Source organism: Panthera onca, chromosome D1, assembly GCF_046562875.1.
Source record: "Panthera onca isolate mPanOnc1 chromosome D1, mPanOnc1 haplotype 2, whole genome shotgun sequence".
NCBI lineage: Eukaryota > Metazoa > Chordata > Mammalia > Carnivora > Felidae > Panthera > Panthera onca.
Genome location: NC_138348.1, coordinates 42,477,965 through 42,504,344, shown reverse-complemented (window position 1 = coordinate 42,504,344; position 26,380 = coordinate 42,477,965). Strand labels below are relative to the sequence as shown.

The 26,380-nt window shown below is 33.7% G+C and overlaps 1 protein-coding gene across 6 annotated transcripts in view; it reads right to left on the bottom strand.

Annotated features, from left to right (window-relative positions):
• Nucleotides 1–26,380, bottom strand: part of SOX6 (SRY-box transcription factor 6) — a 693,831-nt gene that overhangs the window by 475,687 nt on the left and 191,764 nt on the right. For 4 of the 6 annotated variants that reach the window (XM_078433262.2, XM_060606110.3, XM_060606112.3 and 1 more), the window contains one exon: nucleotides 22,015–22,086. The gene's annotated coding sequence lies outside the window, so the exon portion shown is untranslated. Of the gene's footprint in view, nucleotides 1–1,389; nucleotides 1,472–22,014; nucleotides 22,087–26,380 lie in introns of all 6 variants that reach the window. The other 2 variants (XM_078433264.2, XM_078433265.2) reach the window with 1 other exon arrangement.

The following is a 26,380-nucleotide window of genomic DNA, read 5'->3' as shown; positions in this document are numbered from 1 at the left end:
CATTATTTTCATTAGATCAAAATGGCAATTTATTATAACACATTTTTTATTCCACAACACATAGTCATGTAGGCTATGAACCTTGTGTTTCTAAGGGGAGATTAATATTTTCTCTAACATATGTACAGGTTGGAAAAAAACAAAAAATACTCATCAGAAACTAAAATGAGATGACTAAACTCATTTTTGAATCTGATCAGGCCAGGCTTTGTCAAGGTGAACTATAAATGCATTAATACCCACAACACTGCCAAATACTGAATTATTAATGTTGTCAACTCCTCAGTTTCAGTTCATGCCTTATAGAGGAGTTTTGTGGGATTCATCAAAACTTAGCCTCTCAACAGGTTTACAAGCATTCTAGAGGCAACATGTGTTAAACTAAAAATAAGTTAACTAAACCAAGCAAACTATCATCAAGGCCAGTGGAAGGTTTATAAATGCAAAGAACAATCTATAATGGATGGAGAAGATGAAGCCAGGTGCCACCCCACACTAGATCCCCATTAACTCACCACCCAGCAGTTGACAAGAGGTGGTTCTTCATTTGGCAGGATCAGGAGCATTAAGTACTACACATACAAGTTGTCTATGTTAAAGTATTCAAGAGCCAAAAACAGTGCTAAAAACTAGCTTCCAAACTATTACGGTTTATCATTTTTTATTCTATTAACTGTACAAATTCTTTAGAATTTAGAGTTAGTTAACTGGAAGAGTCCTGAATTTTTCCTTCAGTGAAGAAATTAAAAGATTTCTCTGTTTTCTAGATTGATTATGCTAAATTACTTTTAAATCCCCATGTATCCAAAATATTTTGTAAGTACACACTAACAGTGGTCTTTTATAAGGTGATTGGAGATTTAAAGTATGATTATTTTTTAAAGTCACAGGTTTCTAAATTTTACTCTGTGCCTTATATCACTTCCACAATGGAAAATTGAAATCAAAACTGATTGTATTCATAAAATAAAACACTTACACCTGAAACTTATATAATGCTATACATCAGTTATACCTCAAAAATAAATAAATACATACATACATACATAAATAAATAAATGCAAATGGGTTTAAGATTTGGGAAATTTTAGGGTTTCTGATACTCATTTTTCCAATCCTTTATTCAATACATGTGTCCCTTATAAATAGAAGCATTTTTGAAAAATATTGAATTGTGGTAGTAAAGTGGTTTAATTTGTATGTAAAGTTTAGCCAATAATCCCAATAATTTTAAATACAAGTTAAAAGTACAAGGTGTAAAGAAACTGAGTGTTCAAGTTACCTAAGCCTTGATATTGGACCACAAAAATGCAATGCAATCTTCATTTGCCACGGAAATAGGAAATAAATGGGAACATTAGTTATACTCATAAATTATATATATTATACCTGGGCTCTTATACAAAGTGATGAGGGGTCACAAAGTCCTTCTTGAAGCATTTTTCTTTCCTCATCAGAAGATATAGAATGTCTAAAAAGAAGAAACTAATTGTTATTGGACCCACTATCTGCCAGATATAAAATAAATGTTCTCTATGCATCATATAATCTTCCCAACAACCACACCCATTTTATAGATGAGGGGATTGCATTTCAAACAGGCGAAGGTATTTGTCCAGAGTCACACCAAGTGGTGATGAGAGTAAAGCCCTGTGAACCCAACTCCAAGGTCCATTTATTCTTTCAACTATATTACACTTATTTATGGCTTATACTATTTGTGTTTATGCTATTCTCCACTATCTAGAATCCCTATATGCTTCTTCTCAGTTAACCCATTCCTACCATTTCCCTCCAAGTTTTACCTACTCCCAAAAGTGTGTTGTGTTATCATCAGTTTGTTGAAAAGCCTCAGTTCAAGTTACACTGGTTCGCACAATATATATTTATGTTACCAATGTTATCATCTGAATTACAGCAATGTAATCATAAAATGGTTTCACTGACACTACATATGTGTCTCCCATTCTCCATTCTATACTCCTCTATCTCTATCACATTCATAGGAAATTTACTACTACTACTACTACCAGAAGTGGCAGTAGTAGTAGCCTTGGCATTATCATTATATACTACCAACTTCAACAAATCACCTTTTGCTCTAATGCTGCTCTCTGGATCTCCAAAATCTTACCCTTCTCTGCTTTCATTCTGCTCAAATGTTCTCATACTTCTAAACCACCTCCCTTTCCTTCCCAATCAAAAATTCTACTCTTGAATATTTCACAAAAGGTATAAGACATTCCTGATTATTCATTTAGGCAACAAATATCTAAGCATTTACTATCCACTAGAAACTAAGGATATATAAACAAGATAGATATTTTTTGTCTGAGAACTTACAATCTACCACAAGAAAATACAAGTAAACCAAAATATATAACATCGAGTTGTGTCATAATAAATGTAAAAAAAGTGATGTGGGTATAAAAAAATTAAAAGTAGAAGTGCCTGGGTGGCTCAGTCGGTTAAGTATCCGACTTTGGCTTAGGTCATGATCTCCTAGTTTGTGGGTTCTAGCCCCGCATCAAGCTCTGTGCTGACAGCTTGGAGCCTGGAGTCTGCTTCAATTCAGATTCCTTCTCTCTCTGTCCCTCCCCTGCTCATGCTCGCTCTCTCTCTCTCTCAAAAATAAACATTGGGGCACCTGGGTGGCTCAGTCAGTTAAGCATCCAACTTTAGCTCAGGTCATGATCTCAAGTTTGTGAGTTGGAGCCCATGATGGGCTCTGTACTAACAGCTCAGAGCCTAGAGGCTGCTTAGGATTCTGTGTCTCCCTCTCTCTCTCTGCCTCTCTCCTGCTCTGGCGCTCCCTCTCTCTCTCTCTCTCTCTCTCTCTCAAAAATAAATTTAAAGGAATTCAGAAATAAATAAATAAATAAATAAATAAATAAATAAATAAATAAATAAATAAAAAATAGACATTAAAAAATTAAAAATACAAGTAATAAATCATCTGGGTGGTACTAGTCTGTAAAGATGTCATATAGAAGGTGGCATATATAATAAAGCTTCTTTGGTTAACAGGATGAAGGCAGAGAAATAGCAATAGTACCCATCTATTATTTAATATTTTCTCTATGTGAAGCACTCTTAATATACTTCAGCTCAATATATATTATGTAATTTTTTTACATATATATGGAGAATTCTGCTCCTGACCAAGATGGACTAATAGAGACTTCTTTAACCTTGTGACTTAAACAACTAGGGGGAAAAAATAGACAAAAATATTAGAAAACAACAGTTTTCAGACACTGGGCATCAAGCAATGAAGAACAGTGATTCCTGATGGGAATAAAAATGAGGCCATCCATGCAGTTGTCCCAGCTTATTGCATGGAGAAAGAAATTACCCACCACAGTGCACAAAGGCAGAGTTTAATGGTCTCAGTGAGTTAAGAAGATGCAGCTGGGAGTCTAGGAAGGACAGGTGACTATAGTTCATAGAGCAGAGTAGCAAAGGAGAGAGACCTACACATAGACTTACAGAAATTTGCAGATTCTCACAAGAATTTAGCCAATACTGATCAGTTCATGTATGTGAGGAAGCTAACCAAGGTTGGGGAAGATACATCTAGAAACAGCAGACAGAACAATCCCCAGTGCTCACATAAGGCCAGAAATGGTTCATTTTTCCATCATCAAAAGTATAAAACTTCGTAACACAAGGGAAATTTGTCAAAGTACTCAAAACAGTAATACCTCAGTAGGGAAGAAAATTAATCCTAAAGGCTGTACTAGTTCCAACTGAGAGCGCTTAAAAGCAAGCACTGAAAAGATCAAACTATTTCCAAGTATCTTAACTGTATACCAGAAAATAAGTCCAAAAATATTTGTAGGAAATCAGAAATATTCAGAACTCACCAAGGTAAAATTCTGCCATCCAATAAAAAAATTACTAGGCATATACAGAAGAAGGAAAATACAACCCATAATGAGGAGAAAAATTGATCATTTGATCATTTGAAACTGAGCCAGTTGGCAAAGATGATAAAATGAGTACACAAGGATATTGCAACAGTTATTATATTTATATTCTATTTATTCATAGAACTAAAGGACTAAACTTATTAAGTAGAGATTCTGAATATACAACAAAGACTCAAATTGAACTTCTAGAGATAAAAAATACAATGTCTGAGATGAAAAATACACCAGGTGGAATTAAAAAACAAATTAGGCACCGCATGACAAAGACAAGTGGACTTGAAGACTTAACAAAAAAACAAACCAAAATGAAATAGAGAGTGAAAAAAAAATGAAAAAATGTGAACAGAATCCATGAACTGCAGGACATCTTCAACCTGCTTAATATATATGTAATTGAGGGAATCTACCCCCAAAAACCAAAAGCACACTTTACACACTGTATATTAGTCAATTTGACAATAAATTATATTTAAAATAAGTGTGTGTGTGTGTGTGTGTGTAATTGAATTCTACAAAGTATGAGAGTGAACACAAAAATTCTGAAGAAATAACAGCTGAAAATTTTCCAGATGTGACAAAAACTATAAATCCACAGGTATAAGAATTTTAAAAACTCTGAACTCAAGAAACATTAACAAAACTACACTAAGGCATATGGTAATCTAATTTCTTACAACCAGTAATAAAAAGAAAATCTTAAAATTAGCCAAGAAAAATGACACATCACATATAGAGGAACATATATAACAATTACATATGACTTCTTTTTGAAAACAATGCAAGCCAAAAGACAATGGATCAACATCTTTAAGTTACTGAACAACAAAAAACGATAGTTTAAAAATTCTATACCTAGCAAAATAAACATTTTTCAGAAATACAAAAGCGGAAGGAAATTTCACCAGCTTACAAATAGAAATATCCTACAAGACACATTTTAAAAGTCCTTCAGGCAGAAGGTAATGTTACCAAATGGAAATTTGAATCTACACAAAGGAATCAAGTGTACTGAAAATGGTAAATATGTGAGTAAATATAAAATACTTTCTTATTTTTAGAATATCTTTAAAATATTATTGACTATTCAAGGCAAAAATAATTATTTTTAGGTTTATGACATATGCAGAAGTAATGTGTATGATAATAGCACAAAGACTAAGAGGGAGAAAGTAAGTATACTATTGTAAGATTCTTATACCGTATGTGAAGTGTGATACTATTACTTGAAATAAGACTGTGATACGTTATATGGAGTTGTTATAAATTCTAAAGCAATCAGTAAAATGTAATTAAAACAAAAAATCAAGAGTAATAAGCTAATAAAGAATTTTAAATAAAAATCATCAAAATTTCTCAAAATTAAATCAGGAAAAGGGAACAATGAAAAGATGGTTCAAATAGAAAACAAAGAGCAGATGTATGCATTTAAACTCAACCACATAAAAAATTACATTAGTGTAAGTGGTCTAAGCATCCAAAATAAACATGAGGAATTGTCATACTGGATAGAAAGCAAGACTCAACTGCATGCAGTCTACAAGAAATTCACTTAAAAATGAAGACAATATACTTTAAAAGCGAAAATATGGGAAAATATATTACCCATAGTACCACTGATAAAAAGAAAGCTGCAGTAGCTATCAGACAAAGTAGATTTCAGAGCAAAGAATATTACTAGAGATAAAGGGATTCTTGTAAAATGATTAGGGGTCAGTTCGTTAGGAGGATATAATGACCCTAAACATTTACACACCTAATAGAGCTTCTAAATACAAGAAAGAAAAACTATGAAATTTCAAGAAGAATTATAATCAGAGTTTTCAAAATCTCTCTCTCAATTAATGATAGAACAAGTAGACAAAAAAATCAGTAAGGATATAGAAGACCTGAACAACACTATCAACCAACTTTACCTAGTTTACACTTACAGAACTTGCCAGCCAATAGAACAGTTAGGAATTCAACAACAGAAAGATATCCAGAAAATTCTTAAATATTAGGAAATAAAATAATACTTCTAAATGGCCTACAGAGCAAGGTGAACAAATCAAAAGGGAAATTAGAAAGTATTTTGGACTGAATAAAAATGAAAACACCAAATATCAAAATTTATGGGATGCAGCTAAACCAGTACTTAGAAGTAAATTTATAGCACTAATACCAATATTGCAAAACATTCCAAATTCTTAGCTTTCACCTTAAGGAACTAGAAAAAGAAGAGCAAATTAAACCCAAAGTACACAGTAAAATAGATTAAATTAAATTCTAAATAGTTCTATATCTATTATAGAAATTGAATTTTCAGTTAAAAATATTCCCAGAAAGAAAACTCCAAGCACAGGTGGCTTCATTAGTGAAATCGTTTAAGCACTCAAAAAGAAATAACACCTATTGTTTTGTACACAAACTCTTCCAGAGAATTAAAGAAGGAATATTTCCCAACTCATTCCATGAAGCTACAGTACTTAGGTAATCAAGTTGGTGGCATAAAAAAATAGATAAATAGATCGATGGAAGAAAATAGACACTCCAGAAATAAACCTATAGGTATATGATCAATTGATTTTCAACAACAGTGCCAAGGTAATTTAAAGGGAAAAGAATAATCTTTTCAGCCAATAGCACTGAAACATTTGAAGAGCCATGAGCAAAAATATAAACCTCAAACCATACCTCACCCCGTTATAAAAATTAACTCAAAATGAATCACAGACCTCAAGAGCTTAAACTATAAAACTTCTAAAATAACGCAAAGGGGAAAATCTTAGTGACCTTGGGTTTTGCAAAAATTTGTTAAGTGCAACACAAAAAGCATGAAATATAAAGTAAAATAATAAATTGGGCTTCATCTTCATCAAGATTTAAAACTTTAGCTCTTCAGGATACTTAAAGTTAAAGAGCAAGCTACAGACTAGTAGAAAATATGCGCAAAACATACATCTGACAAATAATTTGTAATTTAGAATATATAGGAGCCCCTGGGTGGCTCAGTCGGTTGGGCATCTGACTTTGGCTCAAGTCATGATCTCTCAGTTGACAAGTTCGAGCCCCGCGTCAGGCTCTGTGCTAGACGCTCAGAGCCGGGAGCCTGCTTTGGATTCTGTGTCTCCCTCTCTCTCTGCCCCTCCCCTGCTCATTCTCTGTCTCTCTCTGTCTCAAAACATAAATATAAACATAAAAAAAAATTAGAATATATAGAAACAATTAAACCTCAATAAAAAAGAAGACAACCCCAATTTTAAAAAAACAGCAAAAGATTTAAACGGTACTTCAACAAGATAGACAGATGGTAAATAAGCACATAAAAAGATGTTCAACATCATCAGTCACTAGGGAACTACAAATGAAAATCACAATGAGATATCACTGTAAGCCATCTGAATGACTAAAATTCAAGACTGAACATACAAAGAGTTCTAAGGATGTAGGGCAACTGTAACTCTCATACATTGTTATTAGAAATGTAAAATGGTACAACCACTTCTTTGAAAACAATTAGCAGTTCTTTTAAAGGTAAACGTACTCTATGTAAACTCACTATTTTACTCCTAGGTATTTACCCAAGAGAAAGAAAGCTTATATCTACCCAAAGACAATGTCCAGAGTAGGTTCATTTGTAATAAGCAAAAACTAGAAAGAACCTGAATGGATAATCAAATTGTGGTATATCCATACAATGAAACACTACTCAGCAATTTAAAAAATAAGTTATTGACATGCACTTGAATGAATCTCAAAATAATTATGCTAAATGAAATAAACTAGACAAAAAAATAAATAATGCATAATTCCACTTACATAAAAATTTTTTAAAGCAAACTAATCTATAGTGACAGCAGATCCGTGATTGCCTTGATGTAAACTCAGGGAAAGATAGAGGGACAGGAATGAGGAACTCGGAAGAGACATTAAGAAACTGTGAGGAGTGATGGATATGCAAATTATCTTGGTAGGGGAAATGGCTTCACTGGTGTATACCTACATCAAAACATCAAATTGTGCACTTTAAATATATGTAGTTTATTGTATGCCAATTATACATTGATAAAGCTGTAAAAAAAATGCAGTAGGTAAGAGTCTCACTTTCCCGGTAAGGAAGCTAAGGCTCCAAGAGGTTATTTGATTTGCATAAGATCACAGCTAGTACACAGCAGTACCCACGGGTGGCAGGGATTCCACACCATATATTTCAAAACTAATATGAAGTATCTAATATAAATGTGATTCATGAAAGGCACTCAAAAGTTGTGTGGGGGTTTTAAAGTATTAGAGGCATATAAAAGGCAGAAGATGTGAAAAAGTAATAGATGTTAACTTTTTCAAAGGATACTTAATTTTTTTCTCACTTAGAATTTTTATTCTGTACTTACTGACAGGATACTTAAATTTCTAAAGATTGTTTAACCTAAAATATCTTAATTGATAAAACATATGACAGAGCTTCTGTAATGCACTCAAAAGCATTTTATTAGAACCTATTATGCACTCCATAATATGCGCTATTTGCTAGGCCCAAATGAGCCAGATCTTTAAGTCATACACAGGTAATGAAAGAGCACCCTTCAATAAAGCGATAGTAAGGGGTTCAGTGTGTCAGGAGGCTGCATACATAGTTGAGTGAAGACGGAGATGTCCAGAAACTCTAGGTCTCTAAGAAAGGACAATGGCCATGTTCCTTCCACCAATTACAAGGTTCCTGCCATGAAGAAGAAATAATGGCCAAAGCATTTCCCAGGGAGGAACTGTTAGGTTTTGTTTGTACCAGTCACTTTTTTGCTATTCTTTTTCATATATGTATATTTCATTTCCTTCCACAAATAGGTTACAAATTCCTGTGGACTAAATCTTCCTTTTCCATTTTAAACTCCATTGATGTCAAAAGAGTCCTGAATTCATATTCTTATCAAGTGAATGAATAAATGAATGAATGCATTTTAGTGTTAGTCTGAACGATAAAATAATGAGAATGACAAGGATCCTTTATGAAATCAACTTGACTTTATCCCATTCTCTTGAAAAAGCCTTTTCTTTCCTTAATTTTTATTTCAATAAGTCTTTTCTTACTCATGAATATGCTTTCCTACACTACCTCTTCTTCCCTTGAAAGAGATAAGCAGAGAGGGCCTATATTCTAAGTATATTTGCTGCAACTATTCCTTCTGTAGAGAAGGACAAAATATGGCAATATAATCAGAGAGTCATAGTCATCATTTTATCTGAGAAAGTTTTAAAAGTAACCAAATTCTATGCACCTGTTTTATTCCCCACAGAGGTCATGTACTGATCCCTATGTGAAAGCCAGTTGATAAGAATACCATAATCTCAAGCATTGTTACTTTTCTCACTCACAGTATCCAAGTTTTACTTTACCCTTCTGAAATCAACAACACCCTGCCTGGTGCACTTTAACTCCTAGTGTTAATGATTTTTGTGTTTATGTTATGCCTCTAAACCTCAAAGTAATTTTAAGTATATTCTTATTCCTTTAAAAACGCCTCTTCCTCCCAATTCTCCATGGAAAGAAAAAATACTCCTAATTTTTACTCATGAATGGGGACAGCAATTAGAGTCATTTTGACTCCTTTCTTTCCCCCATACTCTCCACCACATATAATCTAACTAGGCCTATTGATCCTACATTGGCAAAGTCTCTTCTTTCTGTTCCCCAAATACCACCTTTTACCTCCTGCCTAGGCTATTACAATAGCCCTCACAAGCTATTCTCTAGTTCAAGACTTTCTTCCCTCTAATCAACTCTACAAACTGCTGGCTGAACTACTTTTTCAAAAGCAAAGCTCTCGCCATACCACTGGACTATTTGGTTGTGATGGCCCCCTAAAATCCACCAAACACCTTAACCTAGCCTTACAGGTCACAATGATATGACCACACTAAATTTTCTAGTTTATACATAGCCTGTACCTCAGTCAGACTGGACTTCTCATTGTTCCCTAACCCATACTTCCTTGTTTCCATTTGTCTGTCCCAAACTCAGCCTTGTGATATCCCCTCACTACCAGGATGCTTCTGTCTTCATCCCCTATTCCTTTAACAAAATATACTCAACTTTCAAAGACCATCAAAGAGTCTGCTTCCTATAGTCTTTCTTCTTCATGGGATATAGCTTTCTTTTGAACCCCCAGAGTGCTATTTTTTTTTTAGTTTATTAAGTCACTTAATATATTCTGCATAGGAAATTACACCTTTCCTCTGCAATAATCAATGTAACTTAATTAACATTTATTAATCCCTCCTTTGAGCCATGTACTAGTTAGGCACTAGTTAGACACTGTGTTAGCACACAAAAAGGAATGAGGAAGGGGGTTTAATAATTATGTCTAGATTCTAAGGTTCTTGATGGCAGGAATTTTGTGTACTTGTATTTATTTCCAATGCAGCATTTAATGTTCTCCTTTGAATAAATCAGTACTCAGTATATATTTGTTGAGTTGAATTAATTTCTAACAGATACTAAGCACTCTCCTGGGAAGTAAATTTTTGCTACAAAAAAAAAAAAAATAGGATTTTCCATAACTGGGAAAACAAATAATCACATCTTTAAATAGTTTTCAAAGGGCAAGTTGAAAGTTAAATTGACCACTGATGACACCGTCCAAGGTGAAGACCCTAATGGGTCAGATCATTCGTCACTAAGATACTAACTTCCAAGTAGGACAGGCTGCTTCGAACGATAAATTCCCATATGACCAGAGCTTCCAAAATTGTCAATTTGGTCCAGTAAAGATGATTATTGTTTCATATCACAGAAATCTGTTTCTTGTATCCTCCTGGGAGTTTACATAGGAGAATTTAAGCTGACATCAATATTTAAATATGCACCTATTCAATGTATCCGGGAGATACATACTTCCTTTTGATCTAACCATATCTGCACACCTTTAAAATGTATGCTTTCAAGGCTACATATGTCATTGTTGAAAGCCTAGACACAATGACACTTTTCTGTACTATGGGATTGGACAAACCTTGAATTTACTCTCAACATACTTATATTACCTCCCTTCCTGGGGAATAGAATGGAAAGACACAGTAAGGCTATTTTAAAAGATGGAACCAGAGATAAAAGGATATGAAACTCATCAAAACCACTATTCAAAAAGCAATATTAAAGCAAAAAACTTCTTGACACTGATATTTATTACTAACAAGGAAAAATTCAGGCAGCAAAAATGAGGAAAACAGAAGGAACTCACTGCCCAATGACCAAACCAAGCCCCAGTGCCTGGCACCCGCCAAGATAAGAGCTCCGTGGGTGAGCCCAGCCCCTCCCACAGGTCCTCTCTGAACAAGAGTGACACACCTCTTCTCCAGGAAAAAAACTCAGCACAGCATACAGCAGTCACTCTGCCTATTACTGAGAGTCAATTTAGCAGCACAAGAACCTAAATTATGTGACAATCTCAGAAAAGGAAAGAGAAATGCACTCTCTTTGTGTAGGAAGAGCAGAAACCCAAAAATCTAGAACATGAAATCTATATTTCTAGAGAGAACTGTTAAAATAAAATGGTTGCAATATTCCAACAGTATGATAAAAAGGCAGTTCAGCTTTTTCATGGCATTCAGGCTCAAAATAAGACGTAAGAATTCTCAGACTACAATGCAAACAGATTTGAGACACTCTATGACAGCTGAAACCATGAAATTTTTGTCAGATAAGTGCATAATCAAGAATATTCTAAATAAAGTGAACCCCTGCTGCTGTTCTAGAGTGAGAAGACATGTGTCGTGAAGTCAAATAGACTGTGTTTGTATCCCAACTCTGCCTTTTTCTTCCTTTCTTCCTTCCTTCTTTCCTTTATATTTTGTTCAGGTGCTCATTCACTCAACATATATCTATTGGGAGAATACTGTGTCAAGCACTGTGATAGAAACTGGGTATACAGGATTGAACAAAATAATCATGGTCTCAGCCCTGACAAAACCTTTAGTCTAGTGAAGAAAATAGACATTAAATAAACATACAAATATATGATACTTACCAATCATTTTAAGTGCTATTAAAGCAAAAAAGAAAGCAGAATTTAGAGACAGAGGAAAAAAAACTGGGGACTTGGAAGAGGGAGGAATTATCTTTTAAGACTATTGAAAGGATTAAAAATAACAACATGAAAGTTCATTGCACAATGTCTAAAACATACGGGTGCTCAGCACAAGCAATAGCTGCTTTTTGTTAACTTCTCTCTGCCATAGACCCCTGATTCCCTCCCACTCCTCTCCTGCCACAGACACTGGGAAGTTTAGAGTGCTGGTCTGGCCAGTGGTGTAATGAGAGAGTGGCAGCCTGTTCCCTGTTAAACACTTCAAATTGCTGCACAGCTTGTTGTTCTATCAGTTTCCTGTATAATCATAACCTTAACCAATCCACAACTTTCTTTCAGGCATATCTGGGTTTCATTTCCTGCTTAGTATTCTTAAGATCATTCATAAATTTTACCCTGTTGGTTGCATGGGATATTTAACCCCTGGTCAAACTAATTCTCAAGAAACAACCAACATCAAAAACTGTGACGAATTCACTCTGTATGGAAGACTTGCCAGAAAAACACAACTAAGGACTGCCTTCAAGGTTGTAAGTATACGGCCAAACAGTCTATAGACTATAGAAAGTCTTTCTGAAAACTTAAAAATTATCCTTTTTGACCATGACTAATCTTGTTCATAGAGAGCAAACATTCAACAAGCCTTCAAATTTGACAAATCCTAATTCAGGTTTAGCAAACTGTTAGGTCAATAAAGATGACCACTTCTTTCCCATTATCCTAACTTCATCACCTCATAACAGTAAAACTAATCCCAACAGTTCTTCAGTTTCTTTGATTACACAAAAAGAGCAAGAGTACCCTTAGTTCATATAAGAAACCCAATCGGAGGGCACCTGTGTGGTTCAGTCAGTTAAGCATCCAACTCTTGATTTCAGCTCAGGTCATGATCTCACCATTGTGAGATTCAGGCCCGTGTGGGGCTCCATGCAGGGTGTTGAAACTGCTTAAGATTCTCTCTTTCCCTCTCTCTCTGCCCCTCCCGCCCAAAAGATAAAATAAAATAAAGTTAAATTAAATTATATTATATTATATTAAATTAAATTAAATTAAATTAAATTAAATTAAATTAAATTAAAATAGGGGCCCCTGGGTGGCTCAGTTGGTTAAGCATCTGACTCTTGATTTTGACTCAGGTCATGATCTTATGGTTTGTGGGTTCAAGCCCTGCACTGGGCTCCACGCTGACAGTGCAGAACCTGCTTAGGATTATCTCTCTCCCTCTCTCTCTCTCTCTGCCCCTTCCCTGTTTGCTCTCTCTCACTCTGTCAAAATAAATAAATAAAAACTTTAAACAATAAAATACATTTTAAAAAAAGACACCAAATAGGGACACTTCAGTCCTTAATCAAAAACGTGAGCCTGCCTACAATTTAATGGACACATGTTATTATCTTACAACTTTGCAAGCAGCATACAGGCTAACTGAAAACAAACTATCTCTAAATGAGGAAAGAAATGACTCAAGGGGAGAAGGAGGATAGGAAGGAAGGGAGGGAAGAAGGGAGGAAAAGCAGAAGGAGAAAGGAAAGGAAGATTCGTTACACTAAAAGTCATTTTACAGAAATGTTATTCCAAAGAACTTCCCAACCTCTAAAACTAAAAACATCATATAACATATTTGAAACCTAATTCACAAGATTCTTTGTTCTAGATGATACAAGGATGCTTCTTGGTGATAGTTACAAGACATTTCTAAAGATCTCCCATATAAAATATTAGAGCAATACCTAAATGAGTATTTTCATATATATCTATGTTAATCTTTCCCCAAATAAAGCAAAATTATTCTCATTGGTTTTTCTACCAGGGGCTACCCATTTCCTAAAAGTCCTACAGTTGTTCTTAAAATGCACTAAATTGAAATCAATAAAATTGAACAAATTAGGGGGAAAAAACTATAGAGCTCTTTTTAAGTTACTACTGTCATCCAAATAATTATTTCCACATCTTAAATAACAATCCTCAAATCCATTTTGTGATTTTACAAAAGTCTCCTATTTCAACAGTCTTGTTTCACTAACTTCTCTCCCTTTTGTCTCCTCTGTTCAATTACTGCAGTGAAATTGGAAGGACAGATATTTCTTCTATTTATTCAATCATATCTTCTCAAAAAGTTCCAGGCATTCAAAGTTTTCTTACACTCAGCTCTCTTGTTTACACCCATATTTTTCATGTCTTACTTTCTCAGTCTTCCCCCAGATATTACCTTTCAATTCCTATCTGTTCCATGACTGCAAGTCCAGGGAAAAACCCTCTGTAACTAGTCACAAAATCAACAGTGCCTTCTACAAATGGCCACTACCAGAAAGCCCAGAATGTTTCCATCCCTTAAACCTGTCAACTATTCATTATGTGTATACTCACTGCTATATGAGATATCAAATTATGTGTGACCAATCTCACCTTATAAACAACCCATTCTAGTTAGTGATGCTATATGTATATAGTCATGGAAGAAAAATAATATTCACAGAAGGAATAATATCTGTATATAATATCCATATATAATATAAATATCTGTTTTTCTTCTGCACTTTGTTCAGTGAAACTCAGAACACTGGTGGCAATAATTAAAATCAAGCCACTGGCTTCTTCCCAGCCTGCCATAGCTTTAAAGAAAAAAAAAAGAATTTAAATTCCACCTAATAATGTAGGCAGCTATAGGGGTGCAGAATTAGATTTCATTAATGCTATTGCTTAATTATCTATTATGCCTGGGTCAAAAAGGGAAAAATCATAATTAGCCATCAAACATATCTTTTTTTGTTGTGCTTATGTGTTCCAAAGGTATAAAAGAGCCCAAAGGTGAAACAAAAATAGAAAATCTGATTTTATTAATGAATTCATTCACTTAAGTTTATATGAAACTGTGTAAGCTGAAAAGAAAGAGATATCTCCAATACAGTTTGTATCCAAAGAAAACTCCACCCACATAAACTCTCTAGTAACATATCAAGTTTTAAGCCCTTAGGTTAGAGACTATCTTTTCTTCTTTTGTAAGCACTGTGCCAAGCCCTTAGTGCTAAACAAATAATAATAATAAGCATTACATCATGTGGACAAACTTATTTGACTGATTAAACATTAAGGATCAGTCTCTTTTGCCAGTCACCTATGGAAGATGATGCTTTGGAAATTAATCTTTTTACACTATGATTGCCTTGCATCTTTGAAAAACTCTAGTAAGCTATATGTAGGTGATACACATATATATGTATCAGGGAGAGAGAGAGAGAAAGAGAGAGGTGGGGGAAGGAGGGAGAAAGGGAAATAAAGAGGAAGGAAGGAAGGAAGGAAGAGAGAAATTTATCTTTACTAGAACATTTAACTCACATTTTGATGTTTACAGTGGTCAAAAACTTGGTGAAATGATAAGCATTTGTATCCATACTCCAAAATAACATGAAATATGTACTTCAGATGAAACTACATGCTGAAAGTGAGGTGTAGAGATAAGCATACAACAAAACATACTAGATTTTGTTGATTATTCAGTCTTTATAAACTAAATAGCTACTAAACTGTTGCTATCTAAATGCTTGAGTAAATCAATGACTTTACTGTTAACTGAAGTATAGACATTATAGGGCAGATTCAGTTGGTTAAGTGTTCAACTCAATTTTGGCTCAGGTCAAGATCTCACAGTCGTGAGATAGAGCTCCGCATTGGGCTCCAAGCTGGGCATAGAATCTGCTCAAGATTTTCTAAAGATTCTCTTTCTCCCGCTCTCTCTGCCCCTCCCCTCACATTCATGCTCACACTCTCTCTCTCTCTCTCAAAAAAATTGTTTTAATATGAAGGATAAGACATTATAATACTTATATATGATCTACATTATATATGTTATAATTATAAGTCATTTAATGATAAAATAATGGTTAGCTGTGCATAATTACTGCATTTATTGACACTCCCTCACCTCCTTATATTTGAGACCACCACTAAGTTCAGGTTACGGCTTTATTTCCCCTTCTCTACATACATTTAATTCCTTTAAATAGTAATGAAAGTTATGTAAGAACGCTGAAAGATGATTAAACCTATCTTCTTGGTTAATAGCAAGTTCAGGGAACAGCTTCTTAGGGAAATATTCAAATTTATTAGCTGCTCTTAGCAAACTGCCCTCAAGACCCACATTGTTTCCAATCTCAAGTTAAGAAGAATTTTTCTCCAACGGGCACTGAATCACTTTAATGTTGACTCTTGTGCTGCTTTACTCCACCTTCAAATGTAGCCAGTAAATTCAGCTTTACTACAGTACTATAAAAATGTGAAAGAACCATAATAGCATCTAAAAAAGAGCTGTTGGCGCTATATTAGTTTAGAGAAAACCCTAAACTGAATACTAATGCAAAATTTAATGATAGTTGCCTAGTTGCCAAAAGAGTTACAATAATTATTTTGCCATAATGTGTAGTTATCTTGAAGTCATCTGAGAATATTACTGCATGATATTCTAAATAAGTCCCCAAAGTGTCATTGTTCCATTGTTGTTGTTGTTGTTGTTGTTGTTGTTGTTGTTGTTGTTCTTGTTGTTCTTGTTGTTTCAGTCTAAATTCAGCATCAACATACTACCTTCACTGTAATAATGCTGTCCTCTGATTAGAGGACTGCCTTATGAATGAAGAAACATTATAAAGAGATCACTCTACATCCTTAGTAAGTCAGCTTCTTTGATTGATATCCAACATGGATCTACCTCGCATCAAATTCCACTTAACAGTGAATATCATGATTGTAAGGTTCCGGTAAAACATTTAAACTGAATCAATACAGTTTTACTTCCCTTTTCTTTTATAACCATGACCAAATTTTTAGAGTTGAAAAGTAAACCAAGATCAAATTTAGATATGTTGTTTGAAATTAGCAAAGATGAAACACTTCACTGCCAGACAAGAGCACTGATTTTAAGAGTAGATTTTTGCCTTCCCTGAAATGCCTAGCTCATGCAGTGTATTTTTATGCCTGCAGATATTGGCATGTTTCACATTTGAGATTATGACACACCAACTTATTTTGAAATTTTTTAAATCTTCCACTGTGCATGTTTCAAGTGCTTCATGACTATCACTGATAATTGAGCAATTAACTTGGAATTACCAAATGTGCTGTGATGGCACAATATGTAGTAAGCAACATGAAAGAATAAAGAACAGAGGAACTTAGCACAGTGGAAAAAAAGTAATAAAGGGTAAAATAGGCCATCATCCTAACAATAATACTGAGTAAGTTTTAATGGGCCCAGGTCTCAGCAGTTTAATGGTGCCAGTAAAATGGTTTAATGAAACAAGTCCAGAGTATTACAAACTTTTTAGAGCGGCTTGTTCTGGTTCTGCTAAAAGGAAGCTTCTTTCTAACTGGTCTTGTGTAATATTCAGGGATTGGTCCAAAAAGTAAGTGTGGGAGTTTCATTAAATAACAAGTACAAAACAATTAGGTTAAAAATCCTGACAGGCAAATATTTCTTATTTCTTAAGAAATACAAGCTTGCAAAAAATAGATGTAAGGTCTTTTCTTTGTGTGACAGAGACAAAGCAAAAACTCTAGGGCTAACAATGACCTCAAGTCATCAAGCTATTGTGAACATATTTGCAAACCAAAAATTAAGATACATGGCTTGACATCAAGAGGGAAAGATGAAACCCAGCTATATTAGAAAAAAATAGAATGCCTCTTCACTGTTCATCCCACCAAGGTCTCTAATACTGGGCTTTTCTGGCTAAAACCAGAGCGTGACTGTGAAGAGTAGCTTTTTAGTGCTTAAATATAGCCAGTGAAGCAAATTCCATAAACCTAAATCCTACCTTATTTAGGTGGCAGGCCATTTTAAAGGTTTGCAAGAAAAACCCACAATTTAGAAAGTCAGAGAGGGAAAAGATATTCAAACTACAACAAATAAAGGACACTATTAAAAACACTTTTTCTCAAAATTCCATCAATATTGCTCCAAAACACCACTAGGAGATTAAAATAGGCCAGGCTGTCCTTTCAGGTAAAAATAAATTAGAAACAGAAAGTGAAGAGAGCAGAAAGAAAAAGTATCGAAGGGCACTAGTATATAAAACTTAAAAGCTTAAAATGTAATGGATATACACATTCAGATTAGCAAACTGCTTTCAATTAAAGTAGATTTCTGGCCACAGTTCACAAATGTACAGTAGCTGTGTGTATTAATGTAGATACTTCAAATGTCAGTATATCTCTAATTAACATGAGCACACAACTGTAAAACTGAGAAGGCACAATTGTAAATTCCTTACGTTCCCAGCATTAATGCGTTCAGGGGGCAGCTCCCGTTGTCATGGAAAATGGCATTCAAGCCCTATTTGTGGATTTTCACAGCTCATCTTTTTTATTTACCTGCTTTATGTCAAGATTAGCCTGGAATAATATTTTTTAAAGATAATGCACTTAGACCTGCTTGTCCTGAAAATCACAGGCATTCTCACTTGCGGGAGCTTTGGTCTGGGCTATGCTCAGTTTGAAACAGATTTCTTTCCATTTTAAAATACCACAAAGACATGAATTCATGATTTTTTGTTTGTTTCCTGAAAATCAACACAATTCCAAAACTTTCAGCTAAAGCACGGTATGTGGCAGTTTTGAAATAGGGGGACAGGAAAATGTCAAGGAGGAGAAAATGATCCAGGGACATGAGGAAATGAATTGGTAAAAAGTGTTCTACAATCTCCTCCCTGACTTACTCTTCCTCAACTTTTTGAAAATATTTGTATGACCACCAAATGGAGATTGAGATAGTGATCAAAAACAACAAAAGAAAGAGAACTAAAATTCTCTCTGTGACAGGACAGTTTGGTTTGTGGAAAGGGCACTGAATTAATTACACCATGAGTCCCTATACTTGAGTCCTGCTACTCTGCAAAAATAAGGATAATTCCTACTTACCTAACAGTTTTTACAAAACTCGGCCACTTTAATGTCTGTAAAAGCAAGTGTTATACCAAAATAAGATATTGTTATTATTATTGCTTCAAGCATAGGGCTAAGCAATAATCACTTCTTATGCCAGACAATAAAATACTTTTGTATCTTTTCAGGGAAAAGTTTGCTATTCGAGACCATGAACAAAGACAGAATTTTATAAATGTAAATTCACTATCAAATAACTTAAAAGGCCTGAGTAACCTGAAAAAGCAGGGTATTTAATGGCCTATCTCTGTTGTTGTTGTTGTTTTTTTAAACCAATCATTTATTGTCCTGGTAAAACTGAATGGTCAGAATTACACAATTATTTTTAAATTAGAGATAAAGAATTAAATGTGAGATATGCACATGCAAAACAAAGTGTTCTTATACAATGTCTACGTTTGAAAAAGACAAGGGTAGTTTTATTTTTTAAAGAGGAAAAAAATAGTGTAAGAGGCTTTCAGCTTCTGAGAAGATAACCATTTTCCTTCACAGTGTTTTCCTCTTCTGATGTAGGTGGTTGATGTGAGTAGGTAAGATTCCAGTTGATTCTCACACACCCTTGGTGTGGCCCATTCATTATGGATGTGCAAAACAATATCCCACCTTCCTTATCTCACAGACTGGCTTCTACATGCCTTACTAAGAAACCTTCCCATGGCCATGGGTATAACTTTCTTCCTTAGATCATGTAGCAAATAAGCAGTTCCAGTATGGAAATTAAAGTTCCTAAAAGAAGCCATTGTCACATATCCCATTTGCTTGTTCTTAAACCAAACTAGATAAATATTTCTATTGTTTTAGCTGCCTCATCATTCAGTGTAAGTGGTGGACAATTTCTGCAGTAATTGAAAGGAATAGGAACTTAAGCATTCTGGATGCCATGTTAATTTTATCTGACTTATCTCAGCAGTATCCTGCTACATTCCTTTAATAAGAAATTTCCAGTTTAGGAGATGGCCTTAACAAAGCTTAAGACCACTGAACAAAGGAACAACAAAGTCCATGCCCTAAACTAACATATGGAAGTTCTCAGGGTTGAAAAACAATTACTTTGGGCCTGTATGATTAGCATGGCTTCTGCCTAAGAGATCAGATAAAAACTGGCTAAAAGATTTTTTTTAAGTTGAACTCCAGAAATAACCATATGAAAACTACAGCCACAGTATCCCTTCTATTTTTAGTCTCTCTCTTTGTTAGATCACTAGAAAAATCTCAGCTAATTGGATCACCTCCATTCAAAGCTAGCCTAAGTACATCTGGTGGAGGGGGGACACAGAAGAGGAGTAAAGAAATAAGAAAAGAGAGACTTTAGGTAATGAGAAATGTAAATATTTTAATTTTAATATTTTAATGAATGCCATCTTGGTTGAAATGCCAGTATTTATCTCCTATTTGTCATTTTAAAAATGTAGTCATCCTAAAAACTTACTGAAAGAAATGATTTAGGGGAACATGGGTGGTTCAGCTGGTTGACCACTGGACTTCAGCTCAGGTCAGGATCTCAAGGTTCATGAGTTCAAGCCCCATATCAGGTTCACTACACTTAATGCAGAGCCAGCTTCAGATCCTCTGTCCCCCTCTCTCTCTGTCCCTCCCCTATTCTCTCTCTCTCTCTCTCTCTCTCTCTCAAAAATGAATAAACATTTAAAAAAAAGAAAATGACTGAATGATACAAAAGAAGAGAGAAAGGAGTTAAAAGAAAGGACAAAGCAACTAAGATAAGATTTGAACAACTCAAAATTGTTTCCTTTCAGATTTCTAATAGGATAAACTCAACTCCTCAGAATTATCCTTTTTCATGAGAGCACTTCAAAGGTACTTTACATTTCTTTCTCCATCTTTTTCGCCTCCTAATCCTCACTATGATACCTTGCACAAATTAAAAGCTTATATTTAATCCAAATGAGCCATGCCGTTTAATATTTTGTGTTTTACATAAGAATTGTCTTCAAATAATAAAATGTGAATTGATAGTTCCACAAAAATAATCTATTCATTCAGAAGGCATTAAAAATATATAAAAATGTATTAAACTATATTCAACATTCACATCTATTTTTTTAAGCTGATTCATAATGCTTGTCCCAATCAGTGCTACTACTAAAAGAAAGATAAAGTTGGTTTTAAATAAATTTTCCCTATGCTCTGCTTAAATACTGAATTACTTAAACTCCAATTTATAATTTTTTTTTTAAATACTTTTCCTAGAAGCACATTCTTTAAAACTCCTTTGTAGGAGTACACTCAAAGAGAACAAGTTTCCTATGTCTTTATTGTTATCAAATGTATAAGAGCTCCTTACCAACAATAAACACATATAAATATATTTTAAACTCAAGTTACTTAAGTATGGTCTTATATGCACACAGACTTTTTTAAAACCTGCCTCATACTCTAAACTACTTCTATACTAATAAAAATATATAAATTTAAAGTACTTTAATTGATTCATTCAAGTTCATTCCATTTTTTTTCTTGAAATTTATCTTCTTTCCTGAGAAAAAGATATCTTTGTATTCCCAAATACCACTTAAAATTTACTCGTGTTTTAGGGATGGTGAAGAAGGCAGGAATGCCCCCATTTTGGATACACATTATACATTTACTAAATAAGCCTTTGGTTCCTTAGTACATAATCTCCTCATGTACTGACAGCTCTTTGAATTCTGTATCATCTCACATCTTTTCCATGTGCATAGGCTCATAATACTTTTCAAGTCCATACAACCAGAAGACTGAGGGAAGTTATCAGGGCAAATTATTCATATGTATATAGACTAGCTCCTTTAAGGTAATTCATTCCTATTATTGAGCCCCATCTTCAAAAAGTAAGATATTTATTCTTTCAGCTTACTATAACAGGCCCAACCATTGTGTTATTTTACTGGAAATCATAAACTGAGGCTTTTTTCACCAGCTGGTATTTTTTCCAGAGTCCTCTTAAGAAAACTTTTACAAAAAATTAATAGCACTTAAAGTAACAGAGAAAATAATAAAAATTCACACACAAAAGAAATTAAGATCTTGTTTACAAACTGTTAACTTTTTCATTATACAATGAGAAGAGTAATAAATAAACCAATACTTACAAATACGGACAAAAAATCAGCCCCAGCACCCAGAAATCACTGGTAAATTGCCTTTGAATTCATGAAAGTGACCTGAAAGTTTAGACAGAAAATGAAATTTAATAATATAAGTAAACCGCATTAAATGTTTTATTAAAGGAGTATATACATTCTGTCTAAAATTTATACTATTTTTAACTCAGGCAGTTGTCCCCATCTATTCTAACAACTTTTTCAAGATGATAATATCAAAAGAAATAATTATTTCATTGTTCTATCTCTAGGAATACAACATCTCTATCCATTATGGCTTTAAAAAAAAAAAAGCAGTACTAAAGTAGGTGTTTAAAGTATCAGTAAATAAAAAGAAAAGGGAGAAAAACAATTTTTAAAGGAATAGAAGCTTACAAGTAGTTACATTTGAAAAACATGTTTAATTTATGTCTACAAGTTAAAATTAATGCACTTCACAGAAAATATCTTGGATGTGTCCAACAGGAATATCTTATAGGTAGAATAAAAATGAAAAGATGCATTTCTTGTTCTGCCTAAGGTATGGAACCCATTTAGACATTTAGGCTATACGCAATGCATTCTGCATAAGGCAAAATTCAATCCAAAATTCTTTTGCTTGCACACACTTTAGTTCTGGCTGAAGAAGTAACAGATGCAACTCAAACACACAGAGCTAGCCTTGTAAAAAGTTTTAACTAGCACAATGAGTCACTTTATGCCTCTAAATATCTATGGTTTCCTCTCTCCAGAACCCCCATGCATTAGAAGGTAGTTTGGTAGTTTATTTTTATTGTTTGGTCAAAATACAGCACATTTTTAGTTCCATGAAAACAAAGAAACTTTGTTACAAGGGCCATATTCTTTCCAAAATGCGAGGATGGCTATGAGTAGTGTTCAACTTAAAATAATAATGGAACTTGAGTTCCTAATTTAGGTCAGAAACTTTCCTAGACTTAGAGATTGGTTTGATTCAATACACACTTTTTAAACATAGCTAGTAAACATATAGGTTAGTTAACTAACCAGTTAGTTAGCTAACTAGATTTAAATAGATTCATTCTGGAAAAAAAAATGAATCTCGATCAACATCTTTTGTAGGAAACATCACTTTCAACGTTATATTTATAGCACAAATGGTTAAAATGAATTAGGCATCTGAATATGAGATATGAAATAAATATCTAACTCAGCCCTGACCCCAGCTCCTATAATATGTTTTTGCCTAAGTGACCCAGATAAATTATTCTATTTTCCAGTCAGGATTGATAAATAATAAAAGTCCTGGGCATTTGGACAGGTTTAAGTATTGATGGCTAATACACTATTAGGTTTCTTCTCTAGACCTCCTTCTCTGTGTAAAGAATGGTTCCTCAGGCCTTCTTCACTCCAGTTTCACAGGTTTCCAACAATTCTATGATGCCTACTTCCATGGGTGTAAGAAGTACAGGAGAGTCTGGCCAGGGAAGGTAGCTCTGAATTTACTTTTGGTGTAACACCCATTTCTTCCTCACAGCTTTCTAATGTTTTCAGATTCAGGAGAGCAATTTTATCTGGTACACTATATAACACCATGTTGACACATTCTGTGTACAATTCAAAGCCAGCAAAGAATACTTGTTCTGATATAAGCTATTCTTACATTTTATCCTGCCCTGAGTCGTAAATTATAATTTGAAGTTACCCACAAAATAAATCTATAGCAAAATGCTGTATACCCAAAAGCATAAAATCTGGAAGAATCCAATACTTGTATATTATAAAAATAATCACACCTTGTCTTTCTGGCAACCATTCCTTTAAAAGTATGAGTTAGAATTACATAAGATACACAATATAACCTATCTCTTTCATTTGCATTTAAATAATGGGGGATAAAATAAAATGCATCCAAAAAAATATTGCAGCTAACAAGTATCTCATTTTCTCAATCATTGGACTCTTCTGGAGTTAAGACCTCTAACTCTGGAAATATTTAAAATTGGAACAAATCAGATTCTAGACATTTAGGGCAAATAATATTCTAATATACATCAATATGAAGTCAATAAATCTCATTTGTCATATCAATGCAATCTTACTACATATGTTAAAAGCAACTCTGACTCACATTATCAGCTGATTTACACTATTGGTGGATTTTGGAGCAAACAATTTAAAAAGCATGAGCTTCTAAAGTCACATAGTTAATTGTTATAAAAAAGAGGACTTAAATGCATACTTCTTCCTGCAAACAATTTAGGAATAAACAGGTAACATTTTATGAAGGGCAAAGAGTTAAGAATTAACTCACAAAAAATAATTTAAAGTAAGCTACTTCTTTAAGAACTAGAAAAGTTTAGGTCATTTCCAAAATAAAAGTGGCTACTTTGGTCTTGAGGGCAGCATAAAACTAAAAAGTTAGAGAAGGAAATGCCAGAGCAAATCACCATCTTTTCTGGAAAATCACAATCTGTTTAGGAAAATGAATCCTCAGAACACCAATCACCATGGATTGTCCCATTCCTCCGTCTGTTCATTCATTCACTCAGCAAATAATGACCATGGGTGAGAGATTGTGCCAGACAGTATGAACACAAAAATTTTTTTAAATAAGTAAAATCATTATGTTGTAAACCCAAAACTAATATGTTACATGTAAATTATAGCTCAATTAATAAGTACAGCATTTTTTTATTATATTTTGGAAAGAGAGTGAGTGGGAGAGGGGAGCAGGACGAGAGACAGAAAGAATCTTAAGAAGGCCCCATGCCCTGCATAGAGTACAATGCAGGGCTCCATCCCATGACCTGGGATCATAACCTGAGCCAAAACCAACAGTCAGATGATCAACTGACTGAGCCACCCAGGTGCCCCAATAACTTTTTTTTTTAAAGGCGATGGCCTTTCCCCTCAAGGATCCTTCAAAGAATCAATAATCCAACCTGGGCCACAGGCTATTATATCTGGCCATGATGGTGACATTGTTCATATTCTCTGGTTGTCAAATCTTTTGGACATCCTTAATTTATTAAATAAAAAGTGAATTGTTACAAGCACTTCAAAAGAATATAAAAAGTAAGTGTATAAATGAAGAAATACAAATGTTCAATAACACAAAAATATCTATAATCTGCCTAATAATCAAAGAAATATAAATAAAATGTTTTCACCTAAAATATTGGCAAAATAATTTATAAACTGGTCAAAAACTAGTATTGGTGAGTGTGTGGGGAAAAAAATACTTTCATATACCATTGATTAGATTATAAACTGGATACAACTTTTCTGAATAGTAATTTGAGAGTAAGTGTTAAATTTTTTAATGTTGATATCCTTTGAATTTGCAACACTACTTCTAAAAATTATCCTAAAGAACTAATCACAAAAATGTTAAAAGAAATATATATGTAATATTTATGTTCATTACAGAATTTTTATAACAACCCCAAATTGGAAATAACCTACTAACTGGATAAGCAAATTATGATATGTACATATAACACTACTCTATACTCATTAAAAATAATGATATAAATGTATATTTATTGACATAAAAATGATGGCAAAATGTATTGTTGAATTTAAAAATACACATAAAATAACCAATCAATTTATAGAAAAGTAAATATGGGTACATGCACACACACGTATGCACACAAGTGTCAGAAAGTAAAGCACAATTTAACAAAAATATTAGCATTGAGTGCATAAGCTTATTTTAACTTCCGTGTAAGCTGGAGTTATTTAGATTTTTTTATGCTTAACATGTCTAATTTGTCCCCAAACAATAAAGCTATTTCTAAAATTCAGTATATTACTTATCCATTCAAAAGCAGTCACCCAAATCCAGACTAACTTGCTTTTAATTTGGCAACCGAAGCCAAACACTAATTAGGTTACAAAAAGAAAAACCACTGAATTACAAGGCAACTTCAAACAATTTTCCTGACATCAAGTGAAGAAACCATAAACATTTTCACAAAAGCATGTCCCACTCTACCAAAAATAGGTAAGAGATCAAAAGTAAACAGCAAATAAAAACACTGCCACCTCCCTGTATAATTATACTTTAAAAGTTTAAAAGCTTTCAAACTAGATTTTTTTTAATCTTGCTTAAAGCTGTCTCTAAGCCACACCTATTTCTTTTTTTATCCCCATCCATTATTATTATTATTATTATTATTATTATTATTTGATTTAGCAAGAAGGTTCAAGTATCAAATGAGTGGTTGGATTAAATGACCTTCTGACCCTGAGAGTCAATGATTCTAAGGTATTTTTTAAGTACTAAAGTGCTTCCAAAAACACTTGTAACAAAATTTTGTTCACCTTTACATTAAATTATAGTATCACATGTTTCAAACTCAGGTCAAGGATTAAAATTTGTTTAATT